This window comes from Lithobates pipiens, unplaced genomic scaffold (genome assembly GCF_037356315.1).
Source record: "Lithobates pipiens isolate NorthernLeopardFrog02 unplaced genomic scaffold, aLitPip1_a1.2 Scaffold_3, whole genome shotgun sequence".
In the NCBI taxonomy this organism is placed as follows: domain Eukaryota; kingdom Metazoa; phylum Chordata; class Amphibia; order Anura; family Ranidae; genus Lithobates; species Lithobates pipiens.
In genome coordinates, this window is record NW_027507790.1 from 212,921,027 (window position 1) to 212,943,568 (window position 22,542).

General features: G+C 42.2%; 1 pseudogene; it reads right to left on the minus strand.

The window, feature by feature from the left end:
- Nucleotides 1-3,095: 3,095 nt before the first annotated feature.
- The window catches only part of LOC143941258 (one cut domain family member 2-like), a 31,369-nt pseudogene continuing 11,922 nt past the window's right edge, over nucleotides 3,096-22,542 (minus strand).

Consider the following 22,542-nt stretch of genomic DNA (forward strand, 5'->3'; position numbering starts at 1 on the left):
CAGCTTGTAGTTAATTGTGCTCGCTGTCCACCCTGATGGGTCATCCACCACAGTGATTAAATCCCCTTGCTGCATTAATAACTCCATGCTAGCATACTCACTGTGTATTGTTAGAGCAAGTCAATTGTGCTAATAAGTAGCTGGTGTCCTTGGTATCTATTACTATTGTTATAGTCAAAAGGATGTAAAGAAGAACTCACAGGAAATAATAAACGTATAAAAAGTAGAATTCATATGCATTTACTGATAAGCTGTTACTGCAATATATTATTTTGGATGTGGAACAAGTATGTGGATCAAGAGTTCTGACGTTCCTCTGATTTTACTACCTGGATGCTTGTACCAGGTTAATGAATGATAAAGATATGGAAGCCACAGCATTTTCTGAGGTCAGCAAAGGTAGAAGTATTTCTCTTAGTAGTACATAATTGAAATGTTAAATCGGATTCAAGGTGGGAGTGTTTGCATTGGTCACTAAAATTGAAACAGATCCACTGAGTAAATAGGGAGGTGGCGGGTTTATTTTTTATATTATAGAAAAGGCCCTGTTGGGCAGAAAGCACAGGGTGACAATGCTTCTCCTGCATTTAAGCAGTGCAGTTTTGTCACCCTACGACAGGAAGCAGCTCTACCGGCAGAATCAATGGGTAAAATTATGAAAAGAAAATAAATAAAATTGACTGCAACATAATAGCCATGAATTTAAATGATCTATCATATATCACTTGAAAGAAGTAGCAATATGTATATGTGCCTCTCATTTTTTTAAGGGACCAAAAGTAATGGGGCAATTGGCTGCCCAGCTGTTCCATGGCCAGGTGTGTGTTATTTTCTCATTATCCCATTTACAAGGAGCAGATAAAAGGTCCAGAGTTCATTTCAAGTGTGCTATTTGCATTTGGAATCTGTTGCTGTCAACTCTCAATATGAGATCCAAAGAGCTGTCACTATCAGTGAAGCAAGCCATCATTAGGCTGAAAAAAACAAAACAAACCCATCAGAGCGATAGCAAAAACATTAGGTGTGGCCAAATCAACTGTTTGGAACATCCTTAAAAAGAAAGAATGCACCGGTGAGCTCAGCAACACCAAAAGACCCAGAGGACAACGGAAGACAACTTTGGTGGATGACCAAAGAATTCTTTCCATGATGAAGAAAACACCCTTCACAACAGTTGGCCAGATCAAGAACACTTTCCAGGAGGTAGGTGTATGTGTGTCAAAGTCAACAATCAAGAGAAGAAGACTTCACCAGAGTGAATACAGAGGGTTCACCACAAGATGTAAACCATTGACAACCCTCAAAAACAGGAAGGCCAGATTAGAGTTTGCCAAACAACATCTAAAAAAGCCTTCACAGTTCTGGAACAACATCCTAAGGACAGATGAAACCAAGATCAACTTTAACCAGAGTGATGGGAAGGGAAGAGTATGGAGAAGGAAAGGAACTGCTCATGATCCAAAATATACCATCTCATCAGTGAAGCATGGTGGTGGTAGTGTCATGGCGTGGGCATGTATGGCTGTCAATGGAACTGGTTCTCTTGTATTTAATGATGATGTGACTGCTGACAAAAGCAGCAGGATGAATTCTGAAGTGTTTCGGGCAATATTATCTGCTCATATTCAGCAAAATGCTGAATATGATAACTCATTGGACGGCGCTTCACAGTGCAGATGGACAATGAGCCGAAGCATACTGCGAAAGCAACCAAAGAGGGAAATAAGAGGAATGTTATGCAATGGCCAAGTCAATCTCCTGACCTGAATCCGATTGAGCATGCATTTCACATGCTGAAGACAAAACTGAAGGTAAAATGCCCCAAGAACAAGCAGGAACTGAAGACAGTAGCAGTAGAGGCCTGGCAGAGCATCACCAGGGATGAAACCCAGCGTCTGGTGATGTCTATGCTTTCCAGACTTCAGGCTGCAATTGACTGCAAAGGATTTGCAACTAAGTATTAAAAAGTGAAAATTTGATGGATGATTGTTAATCTGTCCCAGATTTGGGGAACAGTGACACTAATACAGTGATCAGTGCTAGAAATATGCTGTACTGTACCAGAGACACTAGCTGGGAAGGGGTTAACATTAGGGGCAAGCAAAGGGTTAAGTGTGTTCATAGCCAGTGCTTGTGTACTGTGGGGGAAGTGATTTTACTAAGGGAGGACATAGATCCATGTCCCTGCTTTGCAGGAACACAGGATCATTGCCTTCCTTACTAACAGAATGTCAGTCTGCCTGGTTTACATAGACAGGTTGCCATTCTGCCTGTGTAACAAACAATCTGCAGGTGCTGGTGGACTTCGAGTCCGCGGTACCTGCCACTGGGCTCCCACTATATGTGACCAGACCTTGAAGCATCAGATCACGTACTAGATACATGATCTGACACATCCAAGCTACTTTGCCGCTGTATTACTAAGTTTTACCATCAGCAAGTGGTTGATGCAACAGCCCCCCTCAGCTCCCCTAATACTCACCTGCAACCCATCTCTATCCAATTATATTGCAGGATAGACACAGCTATTGGCTCCCGCTGCAGACAATCAAAGTCAGTGAGCCAATGAGGAGAGAGAGAGGGCGGAGTGAAGCTGAATGGACACACAGAGCAGCGTCTCGGCTTGGGTGCCCCATAACAAGCTGCTTGCTTTGGGGGCCCTCAGCAGGAGGGAGGGGTCAGGAGTGCCGGCGAGGCCCCCCGAGAAGATGAGGATCTGGGCTGCTCTGTGAAAAACCAGTACACAGAGCAGGTAAGTATAACATGTTTGTTATTTTTAAACAAACAAAAAAAAACTAGACTTTATTGTCATTTTAAGGCTGAAAATTAAAGTTTTTTTGGGGTTTGGTTCAGCTATTGGTGTGGGACATTGAAAAGACTGCTATAAATCATATCCAGAACTGGCCAAGACTCAACCACATCCCAAAGAAAAATATACAATTGAAAAAGATTGTTACCTCTAAAGAAGGGACTTTCAAACAGGATGAGTTGCCAGAAGGACAAAGGAAGTAGTAGGTAGATTAAACAAGTAGTAAAATAATACTAATTTTTTAATCATCATAATTCATGAAAATATATACACAATATACACAATATTAATTGGCAATACAATTTACATATTTGTAGGAAACTGGAAAAAACACATACAATATAATGTCTTATACAGATCACGTTTCATTCTGTTGCACAAGCTGTAGCGGAAGTGAAGACCCAACGCGTTTCGAGATTTTTATATGTGGTCATACTCTCTTCATCAGGGGTATATGTGAAAAGTATAGAACCAGAAAGAAAACATACATGTCTGCAATCAAACAAAGTTGAAATATAGTTATATATAGAATATTAACAAAATGAAAACATACATTTTATAAATGAATAAATAGTGTCAGGTTCTGACCATCTGTATTTAGAGATCATAGATACTAACGTGACTTTGTCCAGTGTCCAAATTCTAAAACCGTATAGAATGCAGATAGAAGAAACCCTCCTGCTGGCTTCAAAATGGCCAGGCACACCCAGAGGGCCCAGAGACTGCAGTTAGCATCAGAACAAGGTGAGAAGCTCCCACAAGGGACATCCAAAAGGCAGCTATCTGAGGGCACAGTCCCAAAAAGTCCCTATGCAAAATATTTTTTTGTAAAATATATGTGATTGTATCAAAAAAATGTGATGAATTGGACACTACTCCCATGTACCCGAGAGGCGCGATAGCGAATGCCACACCTCTAAAGTACAGAGGAATTGACATATAGGACATAATATATAGAAATACCTTTTCACTTCAAGAGGGGAAACGGGTCAAAAGGCCAGATGCTCAGAAGGAGTTATTATTATTGTTAACGGGGCGTTACCACCAAATAAAGACGTGACCATTTAAGCGTAGATAATAGCATCAACACTCCTATGCAAAAGACAACAACAGAAAAGAAGGAGGAACTCAATAAACCTCCAAGAATCCATATAAAGCTTGTAGTGACAGAGAAGTATAGCAATTTACTTGCATGTCCACGCACCGCGGTATATCATATCACGGTGCTGGACCAGTTTCCTACAAATATGTAAATTGTATTGCCAATTAATATTGTGTATATTGTGTATATATTTTCATGAATTATGATGATTAAAATATTTGTATTATTTTACTACTTGTTTAATCTACCTACTACTTCCTTTGTCCTTCTGGTCAACTCATCCTGTTTGAAAGTCCCTTCTTTAGAGGTAACAATTTTTATTTTTCAATTGTAGCTATTGGTGTGGGAACACATAACAGTGCCTTGCAACTACCTACACTTTGCAATACAGTTGAATTTCATTAACTTGTGGTACAGGTATAGTGTGGTGGTATCCAATCCTTTTGTTTGTCCATAGTATAGTCCAGCCATTCTCAACCAGGGTTCCATGGAACCCCCTGGGGTTCCTCCAGAGGTTGCTAGGGGTTCCTTGAGCTGTGGCTGATGCACCACCTATTTGTTGATGCCTATAGAGTTTAAGGTTCAGTATCACTTAGCAAATATCTTTTTAGATGTCTTTAAGGGTTGGCATTCTGAACAGCACTTTAAGGGGGGCATTCTATCTATTGACCTCCAATACAAGGAGCATTGTTCCTATTGAGCCCTGATGATTTGTTTTTAGTAAGGGTTCCTCGAGACGTGAAAATTATTTTTGGGGTTCCTCTAGGGTTAAAAGGTTGAGAAAGCCTGGTATAGTCTATAGGGCATGTGCCACATAGGAATGTTACTTGAAAGCCTTTATAGAGGACTGCATGTTAAACAATAAAAAAGGGTAATTACAGTAGATTTTACATTTATAGTTTTATTATTACTTTTTACATTTACATTTATTTTTATTTTGCTTTTCCATATTTTTATTATCACTTTTCTTTTACAGATACATAGATGTTCCCACTAGGGGACATCGAACAGCTAACCAACACATTTAAAAAAACATTAAACTGGCCTTCAAAAATTTTGTACATAAGTGCAAATTTTTAGGGGAAATTTGGTGTTTTTGCAATAAAAAATTAACAAATTCAGAAGAGAACTCAAAGAACTTAAAGGAAGAGCCCATATTATTTCTCCACCATTTCTGACATATTACAGTAATAGCTATGCAAATATTTTGGGGTGTATCTATAAAAAGATTTGCATAGCAGTTTACGAATCAAAATTGCATGTAAATGGGAAAAATCAAATATTCTCAGGCTATATTCTCTGTAGATGGAAAATGCAAGAACACAAATAATACTGCTTTATGATTAATAAATGACCCTCACCATCATAGGAAATAAATATGCTCCCAGTCCTCAGCGCCATCTAATGCCCATAAAACAATATTTTTCACGTTCATACATTTGATCTGCATAGAGTATAGCCTGAGAACATTCAATTTTTCCCCCATTCACACAAACTGAATTTACATGCTATTTTTTTTCGATGGACAAACAGCTATGCAATTTTTTTTTCTTAACCACTTGCTTACTGGGCACATAAACCCTCTTCCTGTCCAGACCAATTCTCAGCTTTCAGCGCTGTCACACTTTGAATGACAATTGCACGGTCATGCAACACTGTACCCAAATGACATTTTTATAATTTTTTTCCCCACATATAGAGCTTTCTTTTGGTGGTATTTAATCACTGTTTTTTGTAAAATAAAAAAAATGAAAAAAGATTGAAAAAAAAACTGAAAATAAACTGTTTTATATTTTGTTATAAAATTTTGCAAACAGGTCATTTTTCTCCTTCATTGATGTACGCTGATGAGGCTGCACTGATGGGCACTGATAAGGCGGCACTGATGGACACTGATACAGTAGGTGTCACTGGTGGGCACTGATGAGGCAGCACTGGTGGGCACTTATAGGTGGCACTGGTGGGCACTGAGAGGTGGCACTGATAGGCGGCACTTAAGGGCACTGATAGGTGGCACTAAAGGACACTGATAGGTGGCACTGAAGGGCACTGATGGGTGGCAGCGATGGGCACTGATGGACATTGGTAGGTGATACTGATAGGCAGCACTGCTAGGTGGCACTGATGATGAGGCACTTATGGGCACTGATTGGCACCACTGGTGGCAATTGATATGTGGTACTGCTGGGCATTGATAGGTGGCACTGATATGCACTGGTGGGCACTGACGGGTGGTACTGATATGCACTGGTGGGCACTGATTGGTGACTCTGATATGTACTGGTGGGCACTGGCAGGCGGCACTGGTGGGCACAGATGTGGCTCTTTCTCCTCGGGGCCGATGTCCCTGTCACAGAAGCCAGTGATCGGCTTTTTTTCTCCTCACACAGTCAGCGTAAGGAGAAAAAAAAACAATTGTTTACATCACATGATCAGCTGTCATTGTCTGACAGCTGATTACGTGATAAGGTGCCAGTTATCACAGAGCGTGTCGCGCGAACCCCCAGGGGACACGAAGGCAGCTCGTGCATGGGGGGACGACATATGAAGGTGTCCCGGCAATGTAGGTCCACGCTGTAGCCGTCATCCCGCTATAGTGCGGACGTGAGAAGGTTAAACACCCCCCCCCCCCCCCCCCCTTTGTGTACATCTCTTTAAATGTGGTGTATTTAAACAAAATACAGCATAAACAGCTAAAAATATCAAATGGCGAACTGGAAAAAGGGTGACCTGAAAAATTCCTCTGGTGATCCAAACAATCGAAAAAGTATTTTGTCATTAGAAGATTCTGCCTCTATTGTTCCAATGATAACCATAACATTTTGGATTTCTCATCACTTTTTATCCTTCTGACAATTGTCACCAGAACTAATAGAGAGGGCAAACCAAACCGTCCCTGGTAAAACACAGAGCAGCATTAAAAAAAATTCCTTGTGCAATTCAAAAAATAGTTTTTTACAGTGTTTGAGGTAAGGTTGCATGTTAAGGGTTTGTTTGCCAGATTAGGTTATGTGGTAGGGAGGGCTAAGTGTTAAGGTTCAAACCAAAAACACTATTTAATACATTTTTAATATTCAAAGAAAACGTCCCCATTCATCCATATCTCTATGTTATATTTTATTGAGAAATCACTTTGAAAAACACCCCCTAGCATTTCTGGCTGTGGCCATCTTGAGTAAGGTAAGGCAATTCTTGTAGCTCAAGCATGCATGCAGGTGAGTGTGCGTAGCTGAGAAAACCCCTCCTCTCTTCCCCTCCTGAAGACTCCTGGGATGTATGACATATCTTCATTTGCCTGAAGAAATGTAAAAAAAAACGTTTAAAAAAGTAAATATAATATACTTTCCTATATACTGTATTTACTGATGCTGGCAGCATGAGGATTAAAAATAATTAATGTTGATTGAAAGAGTGTGAAGTTCCTCTTTAAGAGCTCCATATGGCTGCCAAAAATGCCACATTTTTAGACATTCAGGTATTCTTTTTCTTCGTTCTGAATGCAGCCCATTTCTTCCAATGGGTGAACCAGGTAAAAAAAAAAAAAAAGCTGCATTACTGATCAGTATTTTATGCGTGTGTGTGCAAAAACATGCAAGTACACACATGAATCCCATTTTTTGGCACTGTGGGAGATAGATGTATTTTTATGCATGTATATACACATTTACATATGTAAATGTGCAGTGGCATCCTTGGGGTTGGTGTCACCTGGTGCTGTAAAACATGGTGTCACCCCCAGTGGGCAGGCTAGTTTTGGGCCGGCAGCGCACAGTCACGGTTCACACCCAAACCCCACTCACCTGCAAGCCTGAGAGCCGACATTCTTTGGAATCCAGGCTCCTGCAGCCACTTCCATATCCTCCTGAAGGTCTCCCTCCCAGATTTCAGTAAACTCCAAGGTTTGGGGTTCCTTAGAAGGTCTGAGAGTGTTCCCTGCAACCGGCACAGCACCCTCTGGGCAAAGATAGCCTGGGGGATGCTGTAACTTTTGATTTTGGCTATGATTCTCTGCACCACTATTTTGGTGTTGATCTCTTCCAACTGTCCAAAGCTGCTCAGCTGGGACCTGGAGGAGGAGGGTGGCCTGTTACAGCTGGATGTCAACACGGCCCGTATGATTGAGCTTGGCCTGCATGGACAGGTAGTGCACACAATTCAGGTGAGACATAATGGCAGATGATGGGGTAGCCAGCCCCTCAGGTACTGATAGCCTCTTGCCAGTATGACAGTGTGGGCGGAGCATCTTGTTGTGCCCAGGTGGTCCATAGTTGTGCAGGCTCTGTTGGCTGTTGTGGATGGAGCCCAAGCCATTGCTTATGGGGAACCTGTCAAGGGGAGCTAGCTCTGCTAGGGGCTGTACAGGTTGTTCATGAAAGGGATCATCCTGACATCCCACATCAGGGTGAAGCTGCCACTGACATTGCCAGATAGCCACTGGTATTTTTCTTTCAGTGAGCCGTCTGACACAGTGGAGATAGGGGGCAGTGGCTGGAGTGGTGTTAGGGTGGTGTGAGTGTGGCTCATGCCCATCCCAGGTGGTGAGAACACTGAGAAGTCACAGGGAGCGTCCTTCCAGGCTTCTTCTCTAGCATGACAGATGGTAAAGGGATGATGCGGGTTCTGCCCTGGGACATGCCAGTCTGGGTCTGGTGTCACCCCTCTGGCTGGTGTCACCTGGGTGCTTTACGCACCCCCGTAGTGATGCCACTGTAAATGTGCACATTATAGGGACCATGTTTGCGTTTTTTGGACAGGAGTTTTCTGCCAGAAGGATGCAGTGTTCATAGACCAGTATCATCTGAAAGTAACCTAAAGCTAGGTTCACAGTTTTAACATTAGTTCCTATGGGTCACATTTACAACTATGCAGTTTCCCACCAGTGCACTTTTTAGAAGGTGCAGGGGCTTTTTTACATGTAGCATGGTGCATTTTTGGCTCCATAGACTTCAATGGAATTGCATCAAAACTGCATGAAAAATGCATGTACATGCATATAAAGAAATGCAAAATACTCTGGAAAACGGACCTCAAAAATCCATCAACCAAACATGCATAGATGTGAACATAGCCTAAGGTTGCTTTCATACTGCTCAGTTGAAAAAATGCATTAAAAACACATATGCGTTTTTATTTATTTATTTCAGGTACTTATATAGTGCTGTCAATTTATGTAGCACTTTACATATACATTGTACATTCACATCAGTCCCTGCACTCAAGAAGCTTACAACCTAAGGTCCCTAAGGCTGGATTCACACCTATGCATTTTTAGAGCTTTTTGTATTTTGCAGATTTGCTCTACAGAACATGTTCCATAGGAAACCATTTTAAATGGACTGTAGTGCAAATCTGCAAAATGCAAAAAGCACTAAAAATGCATAGGTGTGAATCCAGCCTAACACACAATCATACATACTAGGGCAAATTTAGACAGGATTACGATGCTTTAACTGTGCGTCTTCTGGGTTCCTGACTCCCAGCATCCATATGACATTGACTCAAAATGCACACACCAAAAACTTGTTTTTGACATACTTTTGATGCATTTTCTAGTAATTTCAGTGGAGAGCTGGGTTTTTCGGCAAGTTTCTGAAAAGCATCTCAAAGGAGCGTCATTCGGGACTTTTCATAACACACCACACCCACAGCGCAGTAGTGTGAAGAGTCTCATAGCATTTAAAAGGAAATATTTTTCTTGCATTTTTAGCAAGGTAAAAATGCAGCAAAAACGCTTTAGTGTGAATGCAACCCAATGTTCAAAAAGGGGAGAATTAAGTGTTGCTGAGTAGTTTAGTGTAGAAGAAACTTTGTTACTTTATTAAATCTACACCATGCATACCAGACCTCTGCTCCATGAGCTAAACACTACCGGGACCATTCACCCAACACTAAGAACAAAAGTCTGCTGCTTCTTTGTACTTTGAATTACTTATAACGACTTTTGTTGCATAAGGATTTTTAACTGTTTGTTTACTGTACTATATTATTACATACAAAAATATTCCTATGGTATTGAAAGGCGCACAATTCTTTGTCAGTCTTCTGCTTGTATGCTTCCTATGGCAGCTCACAACAGATGGTAAATTCTATTTGTAAGAAATAGATACAGGGGCTCCTCCTCGTCACTCCATGTAATCAAATATTTCCTTGGGTCTAATCAGGAGCAAGGCAGCTGACATAAATGCCTGTGTACATTTTCTTTTCATGATACTCTCCAGGTCAGCTGAACCATGCACTGTATTGTGCAGAGGGCAGGCCCCATCCTCTGGGGATTGCACTGATATTGATTCTTTATTAGGCTACTCAGATGCAAAAAAAAAAAAAAAAAGAAGGATTTTGTCTGATTAATCCAGCCCGCTAACTGAAATGTCCAACAAAGTAAGCTTGAGCAATCACACCATATAAAAATACTGCTGCAGTGTTTTAAATGCAATGAAATAACAATAGTGTCGTATCAGTATTGGTTTTAAAAATTGTATTAAACTTGACTAGAAAAAAAATATAATGGCGCATACCCTGAGGAAAAAGGCTGTACTTACTTTTTAGATGCTCTGGGCACTGTTCTGTCACCACCAAAGCCCAAATCACGGCTCACTGAAAGAAAAATAAAAGTGTATGTGAAAGTCCTTTATGCTTGGAATCCCTGAATGTAATGACTTTATAAGTGTTATATCTGCTTTTTAGCAACACTTGTGAACCTAAATAGTTTTTGTATGGAACTATAAGCTTATATTGTGCTACAACTGGAAGCAGTGGCGGAACTGGGGAGGTCAACGGGCCAATTGCTCCTCCTAGGAAAATAGTGAGCGAGCAGGCAGGCCGATGAGCAGGCCAGCGGGTGTGCAGGCAGGCAGGCAAGCCAGCGTGAAGGCGAGTGAGCAGCGAGATGACATCATCTCTCACCGCCTGCCCTGCATCACTGCAGTTTTGCCCTCACTGTGCAGCCACGGGCAGGCGAGTTAGCAGAGAGATTACCTCATCTCTCACTACCCACCCTCATTCCCAAATAAAATTGTATGATGTCCCTTTTTCCCCACAAATAGAGCTTTCTTTTGGTGGTATTTGATCACCTCTGCGGCTTTTATTTTTTGCGCTATAAAAAAAAAAGAAAATTTTGAAAAAAAAAACAATATTTTTTTTACTTTCTGCTATAAAACACATCCAATAATAAAAAAAAAAATATCAATAAGCGTACATTGATTGGTTTTCGCAAAAGTTGTAGCGTCTACAAACATGGAATATTTTTATGGAGTTTTTATTTTTTTTAACTAGTGATGGCAGCGATCAGCATTTTTTTTAGCGGGACTGCGACATTACGGTGGAAAAATCTGACACTAATGCCGCATACACACGACCGGACTTTCCAGCAGACTAGGTCTGACGGTCTTCCAGACGGAATTTCGGCGTTCCGATGGACTTTCCGATGGACTTGGCCACACACGAACGCACTAAGTCCGTTCCAAAGTCCGTTTGTTTTGAATGTGATGATGTAAGATGGGACTAAAAAAGAAAGTTCAATAGTCAGTAGCCAAAAGCTTCCTTTGTCTATAACTGAGATATTTATTGATGCTCTGTTCATTTATATTATGTACATGCTTTTGCCTGAATAATACTTTATCCACATTCTAAATGATTTTTAATGTACATCGTGCATTTCTATCTACTCTGTTCAAGTTTGTTTTACATTGTTATATGCTTTCTTTTTTTCTTAAATAAACTATTTGAATAAGAGTAGCGAATACCTGGCTCACCTCTAACTGTAAATTACTGGGCCAGCTGTACTGATTTACTGATGAGTCATGAGAGGGTATGTAATCATCACTGACTATTGAACTCAGTGATTGCAGTGCGAATGATAACTCTTGGGTCCAGCTGCTGTCGCATGTGCCCACCCGTTCAAATAAATTAGAAGATTTGGCTGTATGTTGGTATGTGCCAGGGGTTGCATAAAGCACCCAGATGTGCAGATAGTGTGTGCTCGGAGCATATGTCCGTAGGCATGCTGGCTTTATGCAAACCTTGAAGCATAGCCGCTAATTCATCTAAATTGATGGCTGTATGCAGAGGGTTCCGAGAGAGTTAATATACTGTATGGCCCCTTGTATGGCAGTGCTATGGTTTCAAAGGCCATGCAGTGCATTATGGTTTAAAAAATTCCCCTATATACATGTATGTAGCACCCTCTACTAGGTAGGTGCTAGAGGTAAGATTTTGCTGCGAGTGCAGGTAAATTTAGGCAGGCCTAACTAGAAGCTAGGCCTGTTTGTTTTGATCTGTGTGGGCAGGAAGTGTCTCAGAGTAGGCTGGTGACTCACAGATAGAATCACTTCTCGGTTACCTCCCTTTGGCTTCTAGAGGATTCTAGAAGAGAGGAGGGGAAGAAAGGTGGAACTGTCTGAGGTGTCTCACTGAGTCATGACTAATCCCCAACTAGGATTGTCAGGGGGGAGAGTCCTTGATATACCCAGAGTCAGCACATCTGGGGAGGAGTAGTTGGGTGGAACAACAGAGGATGGAGTGCTAGGCTGTCGGGGCCTTTGAGAGCACTCCCCATTCTGGGGGGTGACCTTGCGCCTGGCAGTCGGGTGCAGGACAGACCCATTTAAAGAACCCATGAAGGAACTGAACAGGAGGCACAGAGAGGAGTCAGAGAGGACAGCAGGAGCTAGTTCTGCCAGGCAAGTCTTCAAGAGGGAACCATGCCAGAGAGGACAACAGTCACAGCTGGGTGTGGAGCCAGTGAGGATGGCAATGTCAGGGGCAGTGAAGCTGGGCAGCTGCAGCTAGGAGGGATGGCAGGGCCTGAAGAGGGATTGTTGGGAGCAGTAGTCCACCATAGGTCAGCTAACAACAAATACTTCCTATTCTTTTGCTACATCAAAGGAGCCCGCGGTCCCTGCCTGCAAAGGCCAATTTCTAGGGCCTGACTGAGTCAGTGTTGGGCCTAACCATTTGCTAGCTGTACTGGGAAGTGAAGTGTTATGCAGGAGAGAGAGAGTGAGAGAAACAATCTGCAAGCAAGTATTGTACTGGGGGAGACTGGAGCTATAAAATGTGTACATAGTTGTCCCAGCTAATTGAAATACAATCAACCAATTATTCATTCTATTGGGCATCCCATATACTCCTATTCCTATCCAAGTTTAAATCCCTCAATAAAATAACAAAACAAACATCTAAACTGTTCATTGTCTCCAAGGTGATTGGGAAGTTAATGCCAGCTGGGCAGGGTGACAGGTGGGCCACAACTTTCAGGAGCCCCTACGGGGTACCACTACATGTATAAATTTGTCAGAACCATTAATTTCGAAACAAATGAGATTTGCCTCAAACCCATGGTGGTGGTGAACTCAAACCTCATCCCTAGTTAGGGTAAATCACTTATCTAAAAACATAAATAAATAAAAAGATGGTTTGGGCAAATAAGTAATTTCCAGCCACCAAACGTTCACACTTACAAAAGTTCTTTCCATGAACATGCATCTTTTATATCAATCGCACATGCATGTTTATGAATATGAAGGAAAGAAGGTCACATTGGAGACTATCCCATACATTTGTATGACTATTGAGAAAGAAGTTAACATTTTTGGCTATCCCTGATCTTCGCTTATAACAGAGGTAAACAATAGAAACCAGTTAGGAATTTATAGCTCACCTTGCAACTCTCAGAGAAAATGCATGGATGACTGGAGAGTGCCTGTAGGCAAGCTATTTTCCAAATATGACCATAACCTGCAGAATCACACAATGATAACCTTATACCATGGGCAGCATTTGGTTTAATTCAGTAAAGCATTAAGTCTACCTTTTTCGGAGCAACACTTTTTGGTTTGCAATGTTTTGTTTGAATTAATATTTTTTAGAACTCGTCATGCAATTTGTCAGCATATTTTATGAATTTGGGCAACTAAAGGACACAACAACAGCTACGAAAGCAGCAAAGATTTAGTGAAGCAAGGTTATCGACAGAGACAGAAGAGGATTGTGTGGAGTCGTGTACTATGATGGCTTGTTGCTGTCTCTTTGAGTGAAAGGATAGGCTCTGACAAAGTGAGTTAGTGACCCCTCTCAGCACTGCCTAACATATGCTGGCACAGATGCTACCATCCAGCCCCCCCACTGGGAATGGGACAGGGACTGAATATTGAATATTAGGGTAATTTGGACCATGAAGGATTAGCTTTGCTCATGAAAAGCAAATAATTGTGTTGTGGAGTGGAGAACAAAGGACAGTAATTAAACATCAACTTTATAAGCTGCCCTCATTGACATGTGTAACAATTTACGTGCAAAAGTTGGCTGGTTTAGCACAAAAGGATTTGTGGTCCTGAGAGATCAGGTTTTTAATTTAGGACAGGCACAAGTAGAGACAAATTAATGTCTGGTGGCCAGATAGATAGACAGATAGATAAACAGATAGATAGATAGATTGATAGATAGATAGATAGATAGATAGATAGATAGATAGATAGATAGATAGATAGATAGATAGATAGATCAACTGCATATTTTTATTTGATATACATTTGGTTTCTATTTATGCAGAAGTATTGTTATTTGCAAATTCATTCACCGTTTGCAGTTTTATCCTGTTGCCAGTAACATCCAGCATGCACTGATACTGCACTAATCTGAATGCCTCCATCTGTAGCTGTTATTGTAATCTTAGGCGTAACTAGAACCTTCAAGGCCCAGGTGCAAGAAACCATGAAGGGCCCCCCTGCCCTTTGGTCCCGGGGCCCTTTCCAATGATTTTGGGGTTCTTTCCTCCCATTTCTGGACCCTTGATTATGGTCCTGCAGCAGGACCCCTTCCTGAGGTCTTGGGTAGGGTCACCAACTTTTTTTCAAGCCAAACCGAAAGACTTTAGCAGCGCACAGCAAATTCCTTTTTGTAGTTTACACTATACATATATTTTGTGATTAAATAACAATTCTAATTGTATATATTTAAAGAGTCCCCTCTCACATCAGAGTCCACAGAGTTCCCCTTTACATCTGAATGCGCAGAGTTTCCCATTTACATCTGAACTTGAAGAGTTCCCCTACATTGTAAGGATCCCCCCTTACTGTCCAGACTCTGATATAAGGGAGAACTCTGGGGACTTTGATTTAAGGAAGAACAGTGAGAACTCTGATGTAAGGGGGTCCTTGGTAACAGGAGCCCCCACTTACATCAATGACCTCCAGCATTCCCCTTTAATCAGGGTTCCCAGATTCCCTGTTACTTAAGAGTCTGCAGAATTTCCATTTTCCACCCATTGTTCTGTATGGGGAGGTGGATGTAAATGGACATGTTTCAATTTACATCTTCCTGGATCTGATCCAATGAAAACAAATGGATGGAGATCCATTCACCATCTGTCTAGTGAATTGGATGACAGTCAGACTGGCCCATAGAGAACAGTAAGCTGCGTCCGTGTCTGCTCTGCGCAAGTGGAGCAGACACGGCCCTGTCATCCGCCTGCTCAGTGGGGAACAGCGGAGAGATCCCCCCGCTGAGCAGGCAGATCTGCTTGGTAAAGGCCCTAAGGGGGAGGTCTGTGGATTGTAATGTAAAGGGAAACTCTGATGTAAGGGGTGCTCTGGGAACCCTGATGTAGGGGGATCTCTGCTCATCAAAGCCGACACTTACATCAGAATACTCCTTTACATTACAGTCCACAGCGCTCTCCCTTACCTTGGTGTGCTCAGAGGCTGGTGAGAGAAAAGAGGAAGGGAGGAATGCTTCATTCAACATAGATGGAGGCTTGAGCCATGGAGTTCTGCCACTGTGGTCAGCAAGCAAGGCGTACTAGCCTGTGCTATACAAAAACATCTGCTGGCAGAGCGTGCTGGTGCATGGTAAAAGCTGGCTTTTCCTCCATGATCTAGCTTGCCGACTGTTGAAATTTCCATTTGAAAGGCACGGTGCTGCCGGGGACTGGGACGTGGGTGGAGTCGCAGGTACACACACACACAGGAGGATAGGCTCACTCTTTCCTCTCCTGTCCCTGCAAGGAGGGAGGGGAGGGCAGGCTGTCAGTAAGTACGGGGTCTGTGCAGTGTGAGAGAGAACCCTAGAGCTGTATCCTGGGCTTTGGGCCCCCTCACAGTGGCAGAACTACAGGGCCCAGTCGTAAGTGCGACTGCTGTGACCCTGATAATTCCGCCACTGATAGTAATGCTATACTAGTGTGAGCCTTTGTGCTGTCTCTTGCGCTCTCTTTTTCAAATGTAATTTTTGTGTGACGCTGCATATATGTGTCAGACTATAGATGACGAAATACAGTATATTTTGCTGTAATTCAGTAAGAATGCTAATCTTTAAACAGCACCAATCATCAGTGGGCATTTCTGACCATATAAATCTCAGTTTTTGGACTGGTATTATAGTGCAGCTTTGCTTCTCAGGATTGACTCGATTTTGTGTTATTTATTGTATTCTTTCTCTATTAGAGAATAAAGCCGGCAATAGACGGTTCAAATCTTGGCCAGTTCAGCAAAGACTGGCCGAGATTCAAACTATGTATAGACGGGCTGATTGATCTATCGGTCAACATGTTCACAACCAGCCTGCTGAATTTTTCATGTGATTATTGGCAGCAGATGTACCCGCTAGCAAAAATCACTGTGTTCTCCTTTTAATGTAATAAGTAGTAACAGCGCCACAGATGTGTGCTCAAATTAACAGTTGCTATTCTAATAATTGTGAAAAAAACAATTAGTCAACTGTGTAAAGTGATAAGAATGGCGCTAATCCACACACAAAAAAACTTTACAATTTGAAATGGTGAATACTACAAATTATAACGTGTATATATGTGTTTAAACCAATTGTTTAACATTTACATGTATACATGTATATGTGTTAAATCAATTCAATATGCAATATCTAATTATCTATAAAGTGCTAGTGCTTAATATCAATTCTATGCAATATACTATAAAGTTGCTGAGATAAGGTGCAGAAAAGATCAAAAAAAGGTTAAACTGTACACGAATTTTGACTTATTTTGTATTTTTGTTTATTAATTTATTATTGATGTAGCGATGATACTTTGGACAAAGTGTCTGTCATGTACAGATGTCGTTTTTGCCTCAGAACAGTAAAGGGGTTCTGAGGGTTAATTATGTAGGTTTAACGTTGACATCAGTTTGGCTGGGCTGTGTTAGAGTTCTGCCTGGTCATGTGTACAGTTAGGTGCACATGACAGGCTCAGAACCAGGTCTGGTTGGACACTTTGGGTATCAGCTTCCCCGGAGCCAATCAGTGGGTGGCCCCGCTGAGGAGTCTGGGGAAGGGTACTTAAGATGTTGAAGTCACGTGTTCTAGTTGTTTGAGAGGCTCTAGCGGTCTGTTCCTGATTCTGGACCGGGGTAGCCCCGTGAGGGGTTCCGGTCACTGGAGCGTTTGTCGCTCCACAACATGCTTCGGTTGGCTAACCCCAATAGACCCGACTGGTCTGGGGTAAGGATCCATCTGTTCCCGAGTCTCGGAACCGGCTGGTCCGAGGCGCAGTAACTGAGGGAGGATTCAAGGCGTCCAGGTGTGCTTTCGGCTTGGAGGGGCACCGCAGCTCCTGTAAGCAATCGGGGGAGGACTCTTCGGAGGAAGGCTTACAAGCTGCCATCCTGAGAAGTGCCTGGTTGCTGAGTTGTGAAGGACACTGATGAATTCACGCTTTTTCCAGTACTGCTGTCACGTACCTAGTAGTTGAGCCCGGAATGCAGGGAGCGGCCCCTCGTATCCCCTGGCTAATGAACCCCTGGAGATGGAGACAGGTATTCAAAAGTTCAGAGGGCACAAGTGCCTGACGGATGGAGACCGGTCCGGATAAGCAGCAGGACACCGACAGCGAGTAGGTAGAGCTGGCGGTACTTGACTAAAGTAGGCAGGCACAAGTGGATAGACTGGCAGGCAGGTGGACGTCAGGAAGTACAGGAAACCCAACGGGTAAACAGGAACAGCAGGGTCAGGTGCAGGCCGGTTCAGCAGGGATCGATCAGCGAGGTACAAGAGGATGAGGCAGAGACGTGGTCAGACAAGCAGAGGTCGTAGGCAGGCAGCAACGGATCAGGGTCAAGGAACTAGCTGGGTATCAGGAACCAAAGTAACGGGTGCAGGTACAGAAAGCAAGGTCACGGACACGCTGTAGGCTGGACAGCACAGATGGGATGGAGCAAGTGCCTTAAGAAGTCCTTAGGGCGCCAAGACGGTCGTACGATGGGTCAGCGTGCCCCCGCGAGTAGACGTGCGCCCGTTCGTGACCCCACGTGCACGCGTGCGCTCGTTCATGTTGACGCGAGTGCGTTCGTTTGCTTTAGCGCGCGTCAAGGGGAAACGACGGGTTCTCAACGGCAGGCTTCTGCGGGTAAGTCTCCTGTGTACGACCGGAACGCCAGGGTGATCGTGACAACTGCCAAGGAGACAGAGAACGTTCCAGGTACTGAGGAAAAAGGCTCCTGTTCACTTCCGTCATCAGATACTCAAAGTGGCTACTCTCTGGGTGGTATTAGAGACTTTCTGGTATTAGCAGTTCAAGGTGCCTGAGTTTCTTCACCCTTGCCCTCTGTTCCCATACAAGACTGTGTTGTTGGATGTTACCCCTGCAAATAAAAACTTTTTCTAAAGAACTTTTATGGTGTCAGCATCCAAAGTTGTTGGGTACTAACTCTGGAAACCCCTAAATGTGGAAGAATCAGCCAAGCGGAGGTAACCGGTAAGCCCAAAAGTTAAGGCCGCCCTGCCAAGGGTTATGGCCGCTACATTGATATTCATCGTTGCACATTTTTTGATCTTTTCTGCACCTTATCTCAGCAACTTTATAGTATGTTGTATAGAGAGGATATTAACCACTTCAATACTGGGCACTTATACACCCTCCTTCCCAGACCAATTTTCAGCTTTCAGCACTGTCGCACTTTGAATGACAATTGCACGGTCATGCTACTCTGTACCCAAACAAATTTTTTATCATTTTGTTCCCACAAATAGTGCTTTCTTTTGGTGGTATTTGATCGCCTCTGCGGTTTTTATTTCCTGCTAAACAAATAAAAAGGCCAAAAATTTTGAAAAATTTTTTTTTGGGTTTCAGTTACAAAACTTTGTAAATAAGTAAGTTTTCTCCTTTGCTGATGGGCACTGATTGGGCTGTACTGATGGGAACTGATAAGGCGGCACTGATGGGCAGCAATGAGGTGGCACCAATGAAGTGCCACTGATGAGGTGGCATTGATGGGCACTGATATGTGGCACTGATAGGCGGCACTGATGGGCACCGATTGGTGGCACTGTTATGCAACACGGATGGGCACTGATAGGTGGCACAAATAGGCACTGATAGGTGGCATGAATTGGCATGGGTAGGTGGCATGGATAGGCGGAACGGATGGGTATGGATAGGAGGCACAGATGGGTATGGATAGGTGGCTTGGATGAGCATGGATAGGCGGCACGGATGGGCACTGATAGGTGGCATGGATGGGCACTGATAGGCGGCACAGATGGGCACTGATAGGTGGCATTGCAGTGTAAAGTATTGTACTAATGGATGCCAATCAGTGCCAAACAATAATGCATGCTAATCAATTATGCCCATTGATTTCAAGAAAGACAATGATCACCATGTCAGTTGGCATGGTGATCATATGTCTTTGATAATAAATAAAGCATGCCAGTGAAACAGCTGTGTTATATACAAAGTCTTGTGACACAGTATCATGGGTTAAAATGGCTTTGTTTATAAACAAAGCATATCAATCAGCTATAGTCATGTGCAATTCGTATCATTACCAATTCGTTTTTGGAGGAAATTCGTCATATTTGGTCATTTGGAATCATCTTTTGACGAAGGCACACAAAAATTCATTTTCAGAAAGAATGAAAACCCAAAAAAACAAAAATGCTAAATAACGAAAATACGAAAGAACGAAAACCGATTCAACCTACGAGTTTAATGAATCAATTACATTTAGATCATTTCATTTTTCATATTTTCTATTATAATTAAGTTATTAACTATTATAGTTTTTATTATTATTATTTATTATTATAAACTATTAAATTATAAGTATTGAAATGTCCTTTAGAAATTGGCTAAAGTAACTGTTAATGAACATAACGAATATGAAGGCCCCCAAATTACGAATTTTTCAAAGTAATGAATGCTGCATCTAAATGAATGGAACGGAAAGAATACGACTGCATCCGAAGTTACAAATTATCCAAAGTAACGCATGCCGCTTCTAAACAAATGGAACATATTAAATACAAATGCATCCAAAGTTACAAATAATCCCAAGTAACGAGTGCCAATCATAACGAATGATCCAATAAACAAAAAAAACAAATGAAACGAAAATGAATATAAACACATTTTTCAATAGTGTACATGTCTACTCAGCTATTTCTGCCTAGCAGCTCTGAATAATAAATTTAAAGGCTAACGGCAATGAATTTTAAATTAAGCTAATAAATTGTAGAACAGCAATCATGAGAGGGGGTCTATGCAATATATTGATAAATATGTGGATTATCACCCAATTTTAAATGGTAGAGCACAAAAAGCGTTTTCCTATAACTATAGACAGAGCCCTAGAATACAGGAATGGTTCCAACCACTGTAGAGATCTTGCAATTTCTTGTTTTTTTGGGGGGTTTTCAGCCCTTTGCGTGTTTATCTCTGGAATAGGAATTTTTTGATACCTTTCAAAGAATCCTAGTCAACACGTTTGCAGTAAAGCAATGGAGGATATAAACATTACTTGGTCTTGGATGGGCCAGGTTGTGAAAATTTCACCTGCATCTGGTTCTGTATCTGCAATTTAGAAATTGGACAATGAGTACAATTTTGATAAAAGTGCACGTACCCTTTAAGTTCACATTGCCACTGTATCACTTTCAAAGTGTACACTTAAGTGTCATAAATGAGGCTTTTTGCTATAAGTAATTCCATTACATTCTAGAGAGTCTGACAGAGATAATTTATGCATACCTTCATGACAAACGTGAGGAGTTAATGCACTACTAACCCAAAAAGTACTGGAATGTAAACAAAACCTTTTCCATTTTGTGATAAAGTAGGTTATTTAAACAAAGCTCCATAAATGAATGCAAATATGATATGCAAGATACCAAGGAATAATTAGTGTTTTCTCTGCTGGCAGAACTTATGATTTCTTGGCAATTTCTCAAAGAATATGAAAGATAACACAAAAACTTTTCTTTCACTCATGGTTAGTGTTTGGCTGAAGCCATTTATTATCAATCAATTGTGTTTGCCGTATTTATTGGTGTATAACACGCGCTGACATATAACATGCACTCCAAGTTTAAGACGGAATTTTAAGGAAAATAACTTTTAGGAGGGAAGTTTAAGGAAAACAACTTACATTTAAATGCCCATCAATGCAGCCTTGACAGTGTCCATCTGCAGCCTTGTCCAGTGTCACTGCAGCCTTGTCAGTGTCATTTGCAGCCTTGTCATTGCAGCCTTTTCATTGCAGCCTTGTCATTACAGCCTTGCCCCAGTGTCATTTGCAGACTTGTCAGTGTAGCCTTGCTCCAGTGTCATTGCAGCCTTGTCAGTGTAGCCTTGCCCCAGTGTCATTTTCAGACTTGTCAGTGTAGCCTTGCTCCAGTGTCATTGCCGCTTTCCAGTTTAAAAATGGCGACACTGAGATACGGAGCCGGATGTCCTGTGTATGTCGGCAGCTCTCGGCCACTCTCGCTGATCTCCGCTGATTGTGAACGGAGGAGCAAGCCACCGAGATCATAGCCGAGTGTACTCGGCTAGACTCGGCTCCGCTCACAGTCACGCCCAGTCCCTGCGTCCATCATAGGGCAGGACTGGGCGTGACTGGGAGCGGAGCCGAGTCTAGCTGAGTAAACTCGGTTATGATCTTGACGGCTCGTTCCTCCACTCACAATCAGTGGAGATTGGCGGGGGATCAGCGTATAACACGCACCCACGATTTTTCCCTGATTTTAAGGGGGAAAAAGTGCGTGTTATACGCCGATAAATACAGTACTCTTTTTAAATCATAATCACGACATAAACTACCTAAATGACCCCGATCAAAAGTTTACATGCCCCAGTTCTTAATACCGTGTATTGCCCCTTTTAACATCAATGAAAGATTGAAGTCTTTTGTGGTATTTTTGGATGAGGCTCTTTATCTTCTCAGATGGTAAAGCTGCCCTTTCCTCTTGGCAAAAAGCCTCCAGTTCCTGTAAATTCTTGGGCTGTCTTGCATGAACTGCACATTTGAGATCTCCCCAGAGTGGCTCAATGATATTGAGGTCAGGAGACTGAGATGGCCACTCCAGAACTCTCCCTTTATTCTGCTGTTGTCAATGATAGGTCAACTTGGCTTTGTGTTTTGGATCATTGTCATGTTGGAATGACTAAGTATGTCTCATGCGCAGCTTCCTGGCGGATGAATGCAAAATTTCCTCCAGTATTTTTTGATAACATACTGCATACATCTTGCCATCAATTTTACACAAATTTCCCGTGCCCTTGTAGCTCACACATTCCCAAAACATAAGCGATCCACCTCTGTGTTTCACAGTAGGAATGGTGTACTTTCTATCGTAGGCCTTGTTGACTCCTCTCCAAATGTAGCGTTTATGGTTGTGGCCAAAA